General features: G+C 42.2%; 1 pseudogene; it reads left to right on the plus strand.

Annotated features, from left to right (window-relative positions):
- The first annotated feature begins 15,914 nt into the window (after window positions 1–15,914).
- LOC124608122 lies at window positions 15,915–16,032 on the plus strand (annotated as a pseudogene).
- Window positions 16,033–18,612: the final 2,580 nt, after the last annotated feature.

Below are 18,612 nucleotides of genomic sequence, written 5' to 3' on the forward strand. Positions count from 1 at the left end.
TGTCCAGTGCAGACACCACACTAATCCATTCCGTCCCAAAGCCAGTGCACCTTGATGAGGAAACGAAATGAGTCGCTAGCTTTGTGGGAATCATGTAGATGTGCAAGCATTATGGGTAGCCGACACAGCGTCACTCAGAAGTTTGGGACTGTCCGTCGAGCGTGCTCGGGTATCTGAGAAGATTAAGGCGGTCACTCGGGTGAAGCGGTAAATTCGGATTGGAGCACCGATCCAGCACAAATTTTCCTTTGTTTCCAGTAATACGTATAGCCCATTTGGTACCGCATTCGCAATTAGCGAAAGAATTTCATGGTACTGAATTTTGACCGTACGCATATACAGGGTATTACAAAAAGGTACGGGCAAACTTTCAGGAAACATACCTCACACACATATAAATAAAAGATGTTATGTGGTCATGTGTCCGGAAACGCTTAATTTCCATGTTAGAGCTCATTTTAGTTTCGTCAGTATGTACTGTACTTCCTTGATTCACCGCCAGTTGGCCCAATTGAAGGAAGATTATGTTGACTTGTGTTGACATGCGACTCATTGCTCTACACTACTAGCATCAAGCACATCAGTACGTAGCATCAACAGGTTAGTGTTCATCACGAACATGGTTTTGCAGTCAGTGCAATGTTTAGAAATGCGGAGTTGGCAGATGCCCATTTGATGTATGGATTAGCACGGGGCAATAGCCGTGGCGCGCTACTTTTGTATCGAGACATATTTCCAGAACGAAGGTGTCCCGACAGGAATACTTTCGAAGCAATTGATCGGCGTCTTAGGGAGCACGGAACATTCGAGCCTATGACTCGCGACTGGGGAAGACCTAGAACGACGAGGACACCTGCAATGGACGAGGCAATTCTTCGTGCAGTTGACGATAACCCTAATGTCAGCGTCAGAGAAGTTGCTGCTGTACAAGGTAACGTTGACCACGTCACTGTATGGAGAGTGCTACGGGTGAACCAGTTATTTTCGTACCGTGTGCAGCGTGTGCAGGCACTACCAGCAGGTGATTGGCCTCCACGGGTACACTTCTGTGAATGGTTCATCCAACAATGTGTCAATCCTCAGTTCAGTGCAAATGTTCTCTTTACGGATGAGGCTTCACTGCAACGTGATCAAATTGTAAATTTTCACAATCAACATGTGTGGGCTGACGAGAATCCGCACGCAATTGTGCAATCACGTCATCAACACAAATTTTCTGTGAACGTTTGTGCAGGCATTGTTGGTGATGTCTTGATTGGTCCCCATGTTCTTCCGCCTACACTCAATGGAGCACATTATCATGATTTCATACGGGATACTCTACCAGTGCTGCTAGAACATGTGCCTTTACAAGTACGACACAACATGTGGTTCATGCGCGATGGAGCTCCTGCATATTTCAGTCGAAGTGTTCGTACGCTTCTCAACAACAGATTCGGTGACCGATGGATTGGTAGAGGCGGACCAAATCCATGGCCTCCACGCTCTCCTGACCTCAACGCTCTTGACTTTCATTTATGGGGGCATTTGAATGCTCTTGTCTACGCAACCCCGGTACCAAATGTAGAGACTCTTCGTGCTCGTGTTATGGACGGCTGTGATACAATACGCCATTCTCCAGGGCTGAATCAGCGCGTCAGGGATTTCATGCGACGGAGGGTGGATGCATGTATCCTCGCTAACGGAGAACAATTTTGAACATTTCCTGTAACAAAGTGTTTGAAGTCACGCTGGTACGTTCTGTTGCTGTGTGTTTCCATTTCATGATTAATGTGATTTGAAGAGAAGTAATAAAATGAGCTCTAACATGGAAAGTAAGCGTTTCCGGACACGTGTCCACATAAAATATTTTCTTTCTTGGTGTGTGAGTAATGTTTCCTGAAAGTTTGGCCATACCTTTTTGTAACACCCTGTAAAAATATCTAACTCACAGTCGTTGGGAGTCCTTCAGTGGTACATAATCCACATTTTTGGGATTGATCGGATCACATGATAGTGCGCCCCACGGACCGCAAACATTTCTTTGGGAAACAACGTACAATCAAGCAAAACTGTCCAACGTTCCAGCATTGGCAAACAGAGAATGAAGTGAAAGAACTGCAAGGATGGGGTTAAAATCATTCACCATTGTTCATTAAAAATATTTGTTTTAAGAAAATAATTAAAACCAGACAAATTAACAATATTACAAACAACACTCTGAAGTTTTGAAAGTTAAGGAATTGTGCACATAAGTTTAGTAACAATTCAAATGAGGCAATGGTTAAAGACAAAAACTGTGTCTGACAGCATTTCTTAGGTTTTGGAGTGAGAATGTTCACTTTTACAAACCACAACTCAGAAAATATTTCAAGAAATGAACAAGTAATTAATATCGGGAAACAGAGGCCCCTTTAAGGCAACATAGAAGCACAACTCATCTCAAAGTCTATAAAACGTACTAACTATACCGTAAGATAGAGTAACTTACTGCTGCCTGGGGAGAACTAGGCAAAGAAAATTCGTAAAATATACCTCAAAGGTCATATACATAATTTAAAAAAATAAACAGGTGCACAAATTTACAGAGTTGCCTTCAGGAAGACAGAGCAAGTCTCCTTAAATCTCGCCACAACGAGCAGTTAAGTAATTAATAATAGAACTAGTCTGCTCAGATTCCTAAACGGCCTTCAGACAGACAGTGAAAATCATCTTAAAGTATACCCTAGAAAACACTTAAATGATTCAGTAAGTGAACGTGCATGCGTAGCAGCTCAACAACGTCATTTAAAAAGGAGGAAAACCAATAACTATTACTCAGAACCAACTTGTAGCAAAAGGCAAATAAATAAACAAATAAAAGGTGAAACGGTCACCCTATTAAAACATTTAAACAATAGATAACTGAACAATTAAATCTAGAAAGATATAACTAGTCTTGAGACAAGAAATAAATTTCATTTACTCTCCATGTCACAAATAGCTAGCAAACTAACACATAAGAAACGTTCAGTAACACTTAATAGCACACCCTTTTGTACATGTACAGAGGCAACGTTAACAGCCACAAAATGATGAGCACGCACTGAATCCAGATCCAGGACAGTAAAAGCGTACCACCACGGTTGAAACCGCGTGGCCCCAGTACTTGTGCGGATCTACGGACACTTACGATGAATCTCTTCAAAGATGGTCTAAGGCTAAATGCTGTGGTGCTTAAAACAATGTACAGGTTTACCAAATCATCGAATCGACTGCTGAACGTGGGAAACTAATTGCCAGAACAAGTGTCTCCTGTTGCTACACGCTACCAGCCGGCCGCGGTGGTCTAGCTGTTCTAGGCGCTCAGTCAGGAACCGCGCGACTGCTACGGTCGCAGCTTCGAATCCTGCCTCGGGCATGGATGTGTGTGATGTCCTTAGGTTAGTTAGGTTTAAGTAGTTCTAAGTTCTAGGGCACTTATGACCACAGATGTTGAGTCCCATAGTGCTCAGAGTCATTTGAACCATTTGAACACGCTACCCCTCCTAGGCATCACCACACGGAGTTAAGTAGCGGAACCCGACTCAAATCGGGCAATTTATCGGATCAGTAAGCTCCTTGCGTAACATGACTTCCACCGACATGACTTCCGCCAACAGCAAATTAGGCCACAGCAATGTTCCGTGTTTCGACAACACCCTTGGCCACAAATATTAGATAGGGTAAGAGGTTTATAGGCCTACGAATCACTCCACGGTCTCATCGAATTAGGGAAGGATGTGGAAGGAAGTCGGCCGTGCCCTTTCAGAGGAACCATCCCGGCATATGCCTGGAGTGATTTAGGGAAATCACGGAAAACCTAAATCAGGATGGCCGGACGCGGGATTGAACCGTCGTCCTCCCGAATGCGAGTCCAGTGTCTAACCACTGCGCCACCTCGCTCGGTAAAATGCAAAGTAGGCAAACAATAATTGTAGGGAAATTATATGACAGACAATGAGACTACAGATACTCGATTTTACTATGGAAGTACGTTTATTGAAAAGAACCTATTTTAAGAATTGAAGAAAAATAACATTAGTTTATAATTATGTGCATTGCTATTCGAATCGTCGCAGTGGGAGAGCTTTATGGTGATGTGAACTACCGTGTTTATCAAAAAGAATCATACAAATAAAAAAATTCATAACTACTGTTGGAAAGAGCAAACTCTCGAGTTTTACATGTTTCCCGCTAGGTGCAGCATTGTGCACCTACTTCAGTTCTAGTAACAATGTTGCCGGGACAACAGAAAGGGTTTTGTGTTGTTTTTCGTGGTGTTGGTCAGTAATAACTGTTTAGCGTGACTTTCGAACTAGGTACGGTCAGGATCCTCCTGCTGTACAGAGCATTCCAAGATGGTTAGGACAATTTCGAGAAACAGGTTGTTTGTGTAAAGGCAAATCGCCTGGGCGTCCCTGAGTGTCCGACACAGACATCGAATGCATCTGCCATAGTTTCACAAGGAATCCGTTGAAACCCGTGCGCCGTGAAGCTCGACAGCTCATCATCCCTCCGATATACATCTGGCGTGTGTTGTGTCGACGTTTACACAGGAAACCATACTAAATTCAGCTACTGCAAGCTCTTCGTGAAGGTGACAAACAATATGTGGAGTTCTCCAATTTCGTTCTTGGCAAGATGGAGGACGACAGTTTTATTCCACGCTTAGAGTTTAGTGACGAGGCAACATTCCATTTAAATGGAAGTTGAACCACCATAATGTGAGAATATGGGGTACGGAACTACCACGTGAAGTTGTACAACATGAGAAGGACTTTGCAAAATGAATGTGGTTTTTTGTTGTTTCTTGGGCAAAGGTGTGTGGTCCATATTTCTCTGCCGAAAACAGGAAGCGCATACATCGATAGGTTTGCGAAGTTTCTTTTCCTACAGTGGAGACTGAGTCGAACGACTTCATTTACCAACAGGATACGGCACCCCCACACCGGCATCTGGAAGTGAGGGAAATTTTAAATCAAACGATTACTGAACGATTGATAAGTCGCACTGGACGAGATGATTCAGCCTTACGCTACTGGCGTCCAGGGGCGCCAGATCTGACAGTGTGTGATTACTTCTTGTGGGGGTTTATGAAAGACTCCGTTTATGTGCCTCCGATACCAATAACAATGAATGAACTGAGACATCGCATAACAGCAGCTGTGGAAGCTGTAACTCAAGACGTGTTCTGTGCATTGTGGGAACAAACTGAATACAGCGCTGACATATGTATCCCAAAGGAGAAATATTGAACGTTTACGAAAAATTTGAAAAAAAAAAACTTCTTGAGTTTTCCCTTCATCAAAACATCAAATTCATTTCATATGTTTATTAGTTTCAGAAATATACGCCGCAGGTCGAATGATTCTTTTTGATACACCCCGTGTTATGTTGCTAAGCTGTGCAGCCTCAGCAGCGATGCGGTGGTCACGAATTCGTAACAGGTCCGTTAATGTTAAAATACAGTTGTTACATCCTATTGGCTAGTGAATATTACGTTTGACAACGATGACAGCTTTCAGTTGACTCACGTAGGGTAGGGATTGCTCGGAAGCGAATTCGTTAATTTCGTTCGTGTTAGCACTACGATAACTTTTATTGCCATATGATACAATCATTACTGTCAGGTTCAAAGTCTGTAAAGAGTGATAAATCAATTCAGCTTGCGGAATGTGAAAATGTAGTTCATCCGTATTTGCCAGACGTGTGACACACGCAGTTTTCTTTTTGAATGTCAGCATTAACTATTAGAAAACTGCTTAACTATTTTTAAAACCACTTTCATTGCCTTAATGCGCCCATCACCGTATTAGCTTGCAAATGAGATAACAATTCTAATCATTTATTGCCATTCACATCACAACAGAGACTTCAATCCAGCCAAACAATAATCAAAGCTTACCCGCGTATACGATTGTCAATGTGGTCTACAGCACTGCAACAGAGTCACACCATTTGAATCAGCCGGTTGCTTCATTCACACAATGTTTATGGCAATAACTAAGTCCATAAAGTATCCCAAACTTAAGTAGGCGGACCCGGCCGGTGTGGCCGAGCGCTTCTTGGCGCTACAGTCTGGAACCGCGTAACCGCTACGGTCGCAGGTTCGAATCGTGCCTCGGGCATGGATGTGTGTGGTGTCCTTAGGTTAGTTAGGTTTAAGTAGTTCAAAGTTCTAGGGGACTGATGACCTCAGAAGTTAAGTCGCATAGTGCTCAGAGCCATTTGAAGCATTTAAGTAGGCGGCTATTTTTGGCCTACCTTTCACTCACACATTATACCGAGCCACCGCTGTGTCTGTGGTCACGCGAACTCTCAGACGCACATTCCGTTCGACTCTCTGACTATCGATTTATCACTCGCCCTCTCCTCCTCGTACAACAGTTCCATTTTAATCAGTCATTTACAGAAGTTTTAACAGAGATTGACATAAAATGGAACGTGTTAATAATATGTATACCCTATAATGTAGTAAATGTAATGAATAGTTACACTTTTTACTATAGAACGTACATGCGATATTACAATGATTTCCATAATATCCTCGTATATCAGTCATACAAATATAACATAAGAGGTGGAGTAAAATCCACTCAGAATTGGCCATGTCTTCACAATATGGAGATGAGACAGTAATATCCTCTCTCGTTTGTATGCATCGATGAGGTTAGATTACATTTATGTGCTAAAGTGAACCACCACCATGTTAAGATGTAGGGAACGCTGCAGGCACGTGCATTATTCGTCAAAGACTAAATTTACGTGTTTTGCACCCTTGTCCTGGAAAATAATTATAATTACTTCTTTGTCATAGAAATCGCAGTTACTAGTATCACGCACCTCGATTACTTTTGATCTTGTGGCTTTGTTTCACAGTTTCAAGAACATGTCAAAAATTTCATTTAGCAGCAGGACGATCAACTCTTTATCTTCTGTTCGTTACCTCGACATGTAAACATGAACCGTTTATGCTGCCTATAGCTATTGATTCTCATGATAGTAAGCCTTCTGCAGAACTGTTCCCGGTAACTCACCCTTTGTTCTACCTTCATACTCCGTATTCACACTTGTCCCTCAGTATCATTTTGTGTCGCTGATGACATTACTGTCTTTTTGTCTTTAGCAGAAATATCTTTAAATTTCACTTCAGTGAATCCTACCACGACCAGATTGTGTCCTATTATTCCCCTCTGTAGATCTCCCTTCTTCCACCTGCAATCGGAAATCTGACATACTATGTTCCAGTTCCTACAACGTCATCCTTACGACGATTTATCAGTCTTTGTCTCATGTTTACTTCGATCTTGTCAGTATCCTCCCGCAGATCCAAATGCCTGACGAGTACGAAATCTTTTGCCATTTGAGTAATCAGAATGACACAATTATTAGTTCTCAGTCCAGCAGCTTTCATTACCTCCTGCATCCTCATGCCGTTGCTGATTCTTCCGCATTTTGGTGGCAATTTCCAATCCCAAAGGCCAAAGACTGCCCCCAAACATTGTCCGCTCGTGCGCCCTCTTTGCCAAATCCGTGGGTAGGATGCGGCTCACTTCTTACACGGGAAGTCTTCTCCAGTATTTAGTGGCGATTTCTGTTCTAATAATATTGGCTGGGAACACATAAATTTTGGTTATTAATCGAAGTCGCACACTTCTTAGCTCTGTAACCCGCCTATAAAATAACACAGTCCCTTGCTCTTGATTTTCCTCGTTCTTCTTTTACGTCATTCCTCTAAAAAACGTATAATAAAAAAAAGTCTCAATATCGAAGTACCGTAATTTAGGAATTAAAAAATAGAATAATTTTCCAAAGCTGCTATAGGCGATATTCTCATCTGGGGAAATTCAATAACTGTATTGACATATAACATATTCTCATTTATTATTCCGTCTCAGTTGCACATTTTTATATCACTCTGGATTATCTTTAGAGCCAATTAGTTGCGTAAGCAACTCGTTTTTTCTACTCAGAATACTGACATTACTCTAATATATTGTTCTGAGTAGAGATGACGGGTTGCTGACTCAAATACTTAGATCGAAAGATATACCAGAGTGATCGAAACATGTGCTTCAATTAATGTAGGTAGCTGCGTCAGCAACCCGTCTTGTACACTGAGAACCACACATCAGAGTACTGACATTAAACTGATATGTTGCTATAAGTAGAAAAGACGGGTTGCTGACGCAACTAATTAGATCTAAAGATGATCCAGAGTGACCGGATTAACAACGTGAAACTGAGACGGAACGATAACTGAGAATTATCTTAAATGTTCGAAATATTATGTTCTGTGTTGAGAAATTTTGACCTTTCATTACGTACATTCATAAACCAGAATTTGGTACTAGGAAGAAATTATTCAACGATCTGGTTCCCGTATTCTTCAAGAGAGAAAAAAATATAATTTCGTCTTGTTTCAGATTTTTTCTGTAAGGATACGTATACTTCAGAATGGAGTTTCCTGCATCAATTTAGTTCTAATTTTACACCAAAGTCTAGGATTTATCACATGGCCTTTTTTTTATAGAGAAAACATTACCCAAAGCGTATCACGTATTTATCTCTATTTCGGTCTCACATCGGTCATATATATCGCTGAATGTTACTATTTTTCGATGCGGTGTGGGCTAACATCGATAACCGGTTACGGCATGCATAAAATGTAATCCGGAAAATTTGCATTCTGAGTGACAGCTGGAAATAACCTCAGCGTGTGTAGGAGCCGAGGCTGGAGCGCATTTATCTGCAATGCTGATCTGCAACGCTGCATTGCAGCAGTGATGATTTGTGTTTTAAAACTTGCGGTGAACGCATTGGCAGTCTCCTCGCCCCGCGTTAACGAATCCTTTCCGATGGCAGGCTGTCGCAGTTCATCATAGAAATTCGTTGTATCGATAACGGATCGCTTTTCTATGCTGTCGATAGCAAACAGCGAATGTGGCGTAAGTACGACAGGCTGTCTACTTCACGGACAATTTGGAACAAATAACAACGTGAAAGTATGATGAATGATGCCGGCTGTTGTTCGTGAGACGCTGATGAAATCGTTGCTAGTCACAAAGTGCTTCGATAAACAGCACATTAATGACAGAAGAACATTATTAACGCTGCAAAATCTCGGGCTTTCTAGACTAGAACTTATGAGGGAACAGAGGTTCATTTGAAGATTCCAGTAGAAATAACTGCAATAGGAAACTGAAGAAGAAACTATGGAACAAAGAACAATGATATTATAATATGGCTCATGGCCTCTGTCACGCCACTGACAATTATAATATTCTTTTTTGCAGTGCATAAGTTCTTCTACTTGTGACATGCTTTTCGCAGATAATTTATTTGCAGTTTCGACGGTGTCTCTGTTAGTCAATAATTGAATTCTTAATATGTGTTCCCTTAGTGTTGGCAGAGGCTTTATAACTAGGAGTATTGAAGGGATTTTTAATCTGTGAAGCTAGTGGAAAACATGGAAAATACACGTCTATATAACCACACAAGTTTCGTTTCATTAATGTAAAATGTCGTCAGCCGTTTACAATGGGAAACGTTTACAAATATGGCATTTTTTTGCAGTATAATCTCGTTAGTGTCGACTCGCATAAGACGAACTTGCGGTTAATGCGAATAGTGTATTGGTCCGGGCAGGAATGCTTTAGTTCTTATGAGAAATTTTATCGGTTAACACGAATTACGGTTAAGGCGAATTACGAACTCTTCTTCGGTCCCTAGCGTAACTAAATTAAATTGTAACACAATCTTCCGATTGAAATGTGGTTTCGCAGGATAGAGCGGATCATGTTACGGTTTGAGGGGATCATAATCAGTTACTGTTAGTGGCACAAAATACAGAAAGTTTTATCTTCCTAAGAATGACTGAATTACACTTTGCCTTAAAAGGATCAAATTAATACGGTTGAAGGCCCAGTTAAGAAAACTTGCAATACCACCCGGGCTGAAGGCCAAAAACCACACCAAAAACAAGAGCGGTTGAAATCCTGAACACAAGTTATTAAAATTACTTTAAAGAATACACACGGCTGAAGGCCTTACTTAAAAAAGTATTTCACGTGAATACTCGGCTGAAGGCCAGACACAAGACATTGAACAAATCACGGCTTAGGGTCCGGATAACAAGAATTTCATGTAGAGCAAATTTTAAAAAAAGTTTTTAAACAAATCAATTTTTAAAATTAGACAGCTGAAGGCCTTATCTTAAAAATATTACACGTAAAAGCTCGGCTGAAGGCCACACACTGGACACTGAACAACTAAGGGTTCAAGGCCTGGATAACAAGAATTTCAGATAGAACAAAATTCAAAATTTAGTTTTTAAACAAATCAGTTTTCAAATTTTAATTTAAGTCGGCTTAAGGCCTTATTTTATAATTTAAACCAACTGAATTAATAGACTACTGAAGGTCTTGCACAATACATCAGACTAAAACGAAAATGACAATCTAATGGCAACAGAACAGTGGTGCTCAGAAGTGTTCCAGGGGTCAGCCTGAGGAGGTAGCACTAACGTAAGGTGAGAGAGAAAGGCAGCAAAGAGTAAGGTTAAATAATCACTTTGTAAGGTTTAGTGAATAATACATACTTTTGTTCTTAATCTATTTATCAGAAAGCACATAGGTGCGAGGCTACTGGCCGTGGCATTCAAAGCTAAGAAGGAGATTATATTGGTTTCTTCTAAAAGAATTTAATGATGGATATTATCGTTATTTTATTTAGAACGTGTAGGTGGTCGAGTTTTGATTACTTAAATGAATGAAAATGTAAAATAATATAGAACAAGCTGTAGCCATCAGATGGACGGCTTCAGGGAAGTTCGGATTGAGACACGAAAGCGGACAGTCGGTCCTTAGGGAGCTATGAAGTGAAACCATTTAGAAAACTTCGCTTTGTGTGGTATCTCGCGACTTTTAGTCTCTGAACGGTGAGCAGCCGTGCGCCTGGTGTGAACTGTAACTTTTCGTGATGTTAACGAGGTGGATTATTTGACTCGTATTTTGCGATGAGATTGTGAATAATCGAACTGTGTCAAATGGATATGCCCTCTAATGTAACAGTAATTCTAAATACGACCAGTTTCGCTATTAGTTTGTTTTATGAATATACATTATTCTAACCAAATTGCAACTGTGTGGCCTACATTTAATATGGGTCGTTAATTTAGTTCCCGATATCATTATTACTGTTACTATTTGTTATATTACTTAGTATTTCACAAACTTTCCATCAGCCAGACAATTTAATCAAGGGTCATAAGTGTCTAATTTAGGGCGTGTAATGCGACACGTGCTGTTCAATCCCTAGTCGAGTTTGAGATAAGACATTTAGACGAATATGAACCGCATATGAGCCTGAACATCTATGGGATGTTAGCTCGCAATTGGGGCCTCATTCTGGATAGGAATTTGGAAAGTGTTAGTTGAGGGATAAGAATCCTACAAAGTAACGGAGCAGGATTGGATCTTGGAATGTGTTAGTTGCGGAATATGATCTTAGGAAGATTTAGAAATGGATTTGTACACTACAAAGTGTTTCCGAATGTATCATCTGAACTTCGAAAGGCAGGACGTCTCGCAAAGTTAAATGTGAGATCGGTTCAGGACTGAATATTAGATTTCTTTAATAGCTGTGAAATTACAGTTGTAATTCTCCAGTTAACGACATTCTGTTACCTAGGTCCAGTTTATCAGTGGATAGGGGTGATAGAAAAGTAACGTGGTCATTCATTGTTCAGTGGCGGTTGCAGTACCACACCAAAGGCTACGAGATCTTCAGCATCGGCTTCAACTGCAACACCGGCAACAATACCATGCCAAAAGGATGCAACTCGACAAAGCTACACTACTGGCCATTAAAATTACTACACCAAGAAGAAATGCAGATGATATACGGGTATTCATTGGACAAATATATTATACTAGAACTGACATGTGATTACATTTTCACGCAATTTGGGTGCATAGATCCTGAGAAATCAGTACCCAGAACCAACCACCTCTGGCCCTAATTATGGCCTTGATACGCCTGGGCAGTAAGTCAAACTGAGCTTGGATTACGTGTACAGGTACAGCTGCCCATGCATTTTCAACACGATACCACAGTTCATAAAGAGTAGTGACTGGCTTATTGTGACGAGCCAGTTGCGCGGCCACCATTCACCGACGCTTTCTGTTGGTGAGAGATCTGGAAAATTTGCTGGCCAGGGCAGCAGTCGAACATTTTCTGTATCCAGAAAGGCCCGTATAGGACCTGCAATATGCGGTCGTGCATTATCCTGCTGAAATGTAGGGTATCGCAGGGATCGAATGAAGGGTAGAGCCACGGGTCGTAACACATGTGGAATGTAACGTCCACTGTTGAAAGTGCCGTCAGTGCGAACAAGAAGTGACCGAGACGTGTAGCAAATGGCGCCCCATACCTTCACACCGAGTAATACGCTTCCAATGTGCGTTCACCGCGATGTCGCCAAACACGGATGCGACCATCATGATGCTGTAAACAGAACCTGGATTCATCGAAAAAAAATGAGATCTTGCCATTCGTGCACCCAGGTTCGTCGTTGAGTACACCATCGCACGCACTCCTTTATATGATGCAGCGTCAAGGGTAACCGCAGCTATGGTCTCCGAGCTAATAGTCCATGCTGCTGCAAACGTCGTCGAACTGTTGGTGCAGATGGTTGTTGCCTTGCCAACGTCCCTATCTGTTGACTCACGGATCGAGACGAGGTTGCACGATACCTTACAGCCTGTCATCTCGACTGCTAGTGATACGAGGCCGTTGGGATCCAGCACGGTGTTCCGTATTACCCTTCTGAATCCACCGATTCCATATTCAGTTCGACCAACGCTTGCAGCAACGTCGCGATACGATAAACCGCAATCGCGATAGGCTACAATCCGACCTTTATCAAAGTCTGAAATGTGATGGCACGCATTTCTCCTCCTTACACGAGGCATCACCACAATGTTTCACCAGGCAACTGCTGTTTGTGTATGAGAAATCGTTTCGAAACTATCCTCATGTTAGCACGTTGTAGGTGTCACCATCGGCGCCAACCTTGTGTGAATGCTCTGAAAAGAGAATCACTTGCACATCACAGCATCTTCTTCCTGTCGATAAAATTTCGCCTTTGTAGCACGTCGTCTTCGTGGTGTAGCAATTTTAATGGCAAGTAGCGTAAGTACCTGCGCTGACAGCGAAATTGTGTATGATTCTGTAGTCGTCCTACTATTAAGCAGTCGGCCAGTTTGTGTGGGTCCGAAAACACTCGCGAGCTGCTTAGCCCTAAGTCGGAGCTGGAGAGCGTGATCGGCGGTGAATTGAGTAGAGCAAATAGTCCGAAATCTGTCAAAAAAAATGAATTTGGGGAAGACATGATGTCGAAATTAAAGCAAATGGTAAGACTACTTGGATCGTAAATTAATTCTGTTAAAACCGATATGGGTGACGTAAATTTAAAAATTGATTCGGTTCTATCGGAAATAGCTTCGGTAGTAGAAGAAGAAGTAGGTAAAATTGCTAGTGGATTTGAGGAATTTGTATACGGAAAATTAAAGGCCATTCGGGATGAAATGGGCAAAATCTCTGACAAAGTTGGGATACTTGACTGTAAGGTAGTTCAAGCGGAGAAAAATTTCAGTGATAAGGTGGAGAAGTTGCAGGTAGATCTGGGAGGCATCGTAAGAAATTGTATGAGTAGGCAAGGTGCTCTAATGGCTGAGACGACACAGACTATTAGCAACTTATCCGTTCGAACAGGTAAAGGGGAGAAAGAAGTACCAAAGGGTACAGTTCGGATTGAGACGCGAAAGCGGACATTCTGACTTTAGGTAGCTTTGAAGTGAAACGACTTAGAAAATTTTGAATTGTGTGGAATCGCGTGACTGTCAGTGTATGAACGGTGAGCAGCCGCGCTCCTGGTGTGAACTCAAACTTTTCTTGAAGATTACAAGTTGGAATATTAGTTTTGTATTTCGCGCTGAGATTAGAATGATCGAACTGTAGCAAATGGATATGCCCTCAAGTGTAATGGTAATTCTAAATACGACCACTTTCGATATCGGTTTGCTTTCTGAATAAACATTACTCTAAACAAATCGCAACTGTGTTGCCTACATCATTTATGGGTCGTTAATTTAGTTCCTGATATTATTATTACTGTTACAATATGTTTTATTAACTCTGTGTTTCACAAACTTCCCATCAGCCAGAAAATTTAACCAAAGGGTCGCAAGTGTCCAATTTAGAGGGTGTAATGCGACACATGCGGTTCAACCCCTAGACGAGTTTGAGCAATTCCGACAAAGTGAAACGGTACAGTAGTTTCCGCTCTATAAGCAGCAGGTTTCGCTGCTCGCTCCCACCGGGAAGCAGAACCAGAGGCGGCTCCCCAGCCAATTTTATTACACGTTGCGGCCGGCCACAGGTGCAACAGAACCCATGTGGATAAGTGGAAAGAAATGTGTCAAGCTTCATAATATGTATTTATATGTGTCGTGTATTATGCATTTCTTGTACGTTAATGTGAATCTGCACATGAACATTCCTAATCCTCCTCACACCGTTCCGTAAAGCGTGGCCAAATCTTTGTTGGGAAGTAGTTCTGTAGTATAGTAGTGCCAACCTTATTCCTGGGTAGGGGATCAGAGACACAGCACAGGCAGGTAAAAGTCAAAGACTTTCCAGTGTCACAAGATTTGGGGTGGAGAGGTTGGTCACGGCCAAGTGGTTCAACCACCCCTCCACCGGGGCCCAGGAAGACCTCCGGGTGCCCGCCATATTCGAGGTATGTTACAGAAGACGGGTAAGCGAGCAGACGTGCCCTCAGTGCGTCTGTCTCAATGTTCACGCATGGAAGAAAGGTATTGGAATATTTGTACTAATTATTTTATTTCCAGCTTCAGATTGTGTAAAGAAATGAATGTGCTCGTTTGATTCCGGAAATTTGACCCCCTGTGTTAAAGTATCTGGTCCCCGTTATCCTCACATAGTGAATGTCCTATGTAAAATATTGGGAGACCTTGGTGGTAGCCGGCCGAAGTGGCCGTGCGGTTCTAGGCGCTGCAGTCTGGAACCGTGAGACCGCTACGGTCGCAGGTTCGAAACCTGCCTCGGGCATGGATGCGCGTGATGTCGTTAGGTTAGTTAGGTTTAAGTAGTTCTAAGTTCTAGGGGACTAATGACCTCAGAAGTTGAGTCCCATAGTGCTCAGAGCCATTTTTGAAACTTGGTGCTATACATTGGGCCAACGCAGTTCCGTCTTACCCATAGAAATGTGCGTGCAGATTAGTATATAATATACCCGAGCTATAAGTTGTAAAATTGTAATATCTGTAAACTGAAACAACTGCTGCAATCGCTGTAAAGTCGAGTGACTATGTTTAAAATCAATAGGTAATCAACTTTCATCAATCTTTAAATACCTTAAAAATCACAAAGAAGTCAAGTTAAGGAATTCATTTAAAATAAAAGCTATAGAATGCAGTGACCCACACATCAGAGTGTGAGCCCTCCAGCCCCTAGGCTAGTATCGTACAGAAAGGGCACGCTCTCTAGGTAGCGCTCTCAAACTCCCCTCCCCAGTTATACGTTGCGCAATTTTCATTCTGGGCTTGACGACATCAACTTTCATCTGGCGTCCTTAGGCAAGGAGGTTAGACGGTAAACTTTCAAAAGAGCAACCTCACGTGAGCCCGAACATTTATAGGTTGTCAGCTGGCACCACTGACCATTGAGGTGATAATCATTTAAATTTCTTGCATTTAGTTCGGGAAAAATTTACACATAAAAGTAGTACCATATCGGTGAACCGTGCGCGGCTTTTGTTCGTGCCGTTTATTGATTGACATATTGTCGTCCCGTTTCATATTCGATTTTTTGGCGTTCCTAAGTTTTTGGGCAACGGCCTTGCCGCAGAGGCTACACCGGTTCCCGTGAGATCACCGAAGTTAAGCGCTGTCGAACGTGGTCGGCACTTGGATGGGTGACCATCTGGGCCGCCACGTGCTGTTGCCATTTTTCGGGGTGCACTCAGCCTCGTGATTCCAACAGAGGAGCTACTCGACCGAATAGTAGCGGCTCCGGTCAAAGAAAACCATCGTAACGACCGGGAGAGCGGTGTGCTGACCACACGCCCCTCCTATCCGCGTCCTCATCTGAGAATGACACGGCGGTTGGATGGTCCCGATGGGCCACTTGTGGCCTGAAGACGGAGTGCTAGTGAGTGCTAAGTTTTTGGCTTGCTTGCCGGTGAATGGCAGCAACAGCACTTATCCATAAGAGCACTGTCTTACTATCTTTGGAGCGACCACTAGCGTTTCCGGGTCGTCGTGTATCGGGAGGTCAGTCGGGCACGGAGCAGCAGTGAGGTCCCGACAGCCATTACTCTCCCGACCGTCCCGACCGTTGCCGAACACATGACTAAGTGGGGCGACCTTGGTTGGTGGTTCGGTCGGTCGTCTCATTGAACGACGTGTATTTGGTCGCCGACGGCTTTAGGGTTCCCTGTGTGTGTCTGTGATTTGTCCTTGTTGTTCCGCTGTGACTGGTTTTAGTATTGTTCGAGTTGTTTGTGGAAGTGTGTTGATGGAACCAAGTATAGCTTGTCTGGTTTTGACTGAGCAGTTATTTTAATACTGTCTGCGTGCTGGTGGTAGTCGGTCGGTTGGGACAGAGCAGGCCGGAACTGCTGGCGGCATGCATGCGCTGCGAGAGCGTCAAAGTTCGTTGTCCACCGAACCTAGACACTGAGGCTGAGTGATCTGTTAACCTGTTATGAAACATCGACCGCTGTGACATCACTTCGTTCATTGCCAGTTGTGGCTTCCTGGGCCGTTCCGGCTAGCAGCAACGTATGATGTGTTGGAATCGGCGAAATTTTGCTGCTGTCTTACTGTATGGTCTTTAACTATTAAATTGGTTGTTACGTATCAGTGAAGTGCACCAGCGGTATTTTTTGCCTTGTGGCCGTTAACGCCCCAGTTACCTGCCCTGGTTGTTAGCGTAGTTTTCCGGCAGTGTGTTTTTCTTCGCCATGTTGATGGTGTCTGGCATGGTGTGGAGTTCGACAGCCTTTTAGTTATCTGTTCATATTTTTTTCTTAAGAGTGATTATTGGGCCTTGGCTATTTTTACACGCCAATTTTGAAGAAGTAGTTCGGCAGGTATCTTCGTTCTTGGCTGATATTTTCCATTGTCGTACCTTCGGTAGGTGGAAGGGAATTGATTAGGTTGTTGGTCGGTCCTTCAGCCATAAAATATGCTGTCCTATCGTTCGCAAAGAGTATCAGATGATTTCAGCAGCGCTCCACGTAATTTAGTGTGGTTTGGTGCTAACGATATACACCAACCACACACCAATTGGTCATACATGTGGTGTCAGTGAGCTTCATTCTTACTTTCGGTTCTCGTGGGTCTACGACGAAATGCGTCGCCACCTGGCGCGGAACTGACGTCAATATAGGTCATGCATACAGGTGTCTTGAAATTTATTATGATAAGAAAAAAGCTCATTTTGCCTGAAAAACTCTAAGCAGAGTACTTGTATTACGTCTCTAGTACAAACTATAGATTGCAACATTCGAAAGTATTAGCTGCAGTGTGATTAAAATGTGAGAGAAATTCGTCGCTCAAATTAATGACATTAATTCCAAAACCAAGCATCATTAAATAAACTACATATGCATATGAAAGAATTATATTAAATTGAAATAACCAAGTTTAATTTCCATTGTTTCGAAATAATTCCATACATTCATATGATAAACCATAATTAGTTTCTTAATAACAGTAATTTAGTATGACGTAGCTGTAAAATGTGAAATGAACGTAATATTTAGAGTCAGTGACAGAAGCACGATATGCCAATAAATACTCAATTCCGTACTAAAATTGGACAATCCAGTTGCACCGAAATTGTATATATATACTAAATACGCGTCTGCGCTGAACGCTTTTGAATCTGTGGAAAGAATAGTAGCACCTTTTATACACACGTCGTATAAATCGTTAGTCGGATATTTCTGTCGTCAAATACGTCCCAATCGCTCAATTTTCTGTCTTCATTTGTATTTTATTGAAAATTAAATACACGAAGCTTCTCTATGCACCAGAATTGTGTGATTCAAGAAAGTAACACAACAGTAAGCTGAATAAAAATATTCTATATCTGGTAAAGGAAATGCTGCAAAATGAATAACTGAATGGGGGTAAGTTACTAAGAGCTACTTGGTGAAACATCATAGTACTCAGAACAGATCATAACGAATACCAGCCACTGTGATACATCTTTACATGATTACTAGCTCTGAAGAGAGTAAAGAGGTCTGAAGATCAACTGATGGCATAAAATAAATTATTGAGATAGGTAAAGCAAACAATGAATTCCACTGTGGGTCTAGAGCACAAAGAAAGGAAGAGCAGGATAAAATGTAGGTAAGCAATGACAATGGGATAGGAATTAACACTAGAAGTACTACATGGATTATTTTAGACCTAAAATGGTTTTTAGAGAGCCATAGCCTCCTCCATAACCATCGCAGAACACAACGCTCCCGTGACTTCCCAACATTTATGGGGCTGTACAATTTTCTAAAAT

Source organism: Schistocerca americana, chromosome 3 (assembly GCF_021461395.2).
Source record: "Schistocerca americana isolate TAMUIC-IGC-003095 chromosome 3, iqSchAmer2.1, whole genome shotgun sequence".
In the NCBI taxonomy this organism is placed as follows: Eukaryota; Metazoa; Arthropoda; class Insecta; order Orthoptera; family Acrididae; genus Schistocerca; species Schistocerca americana.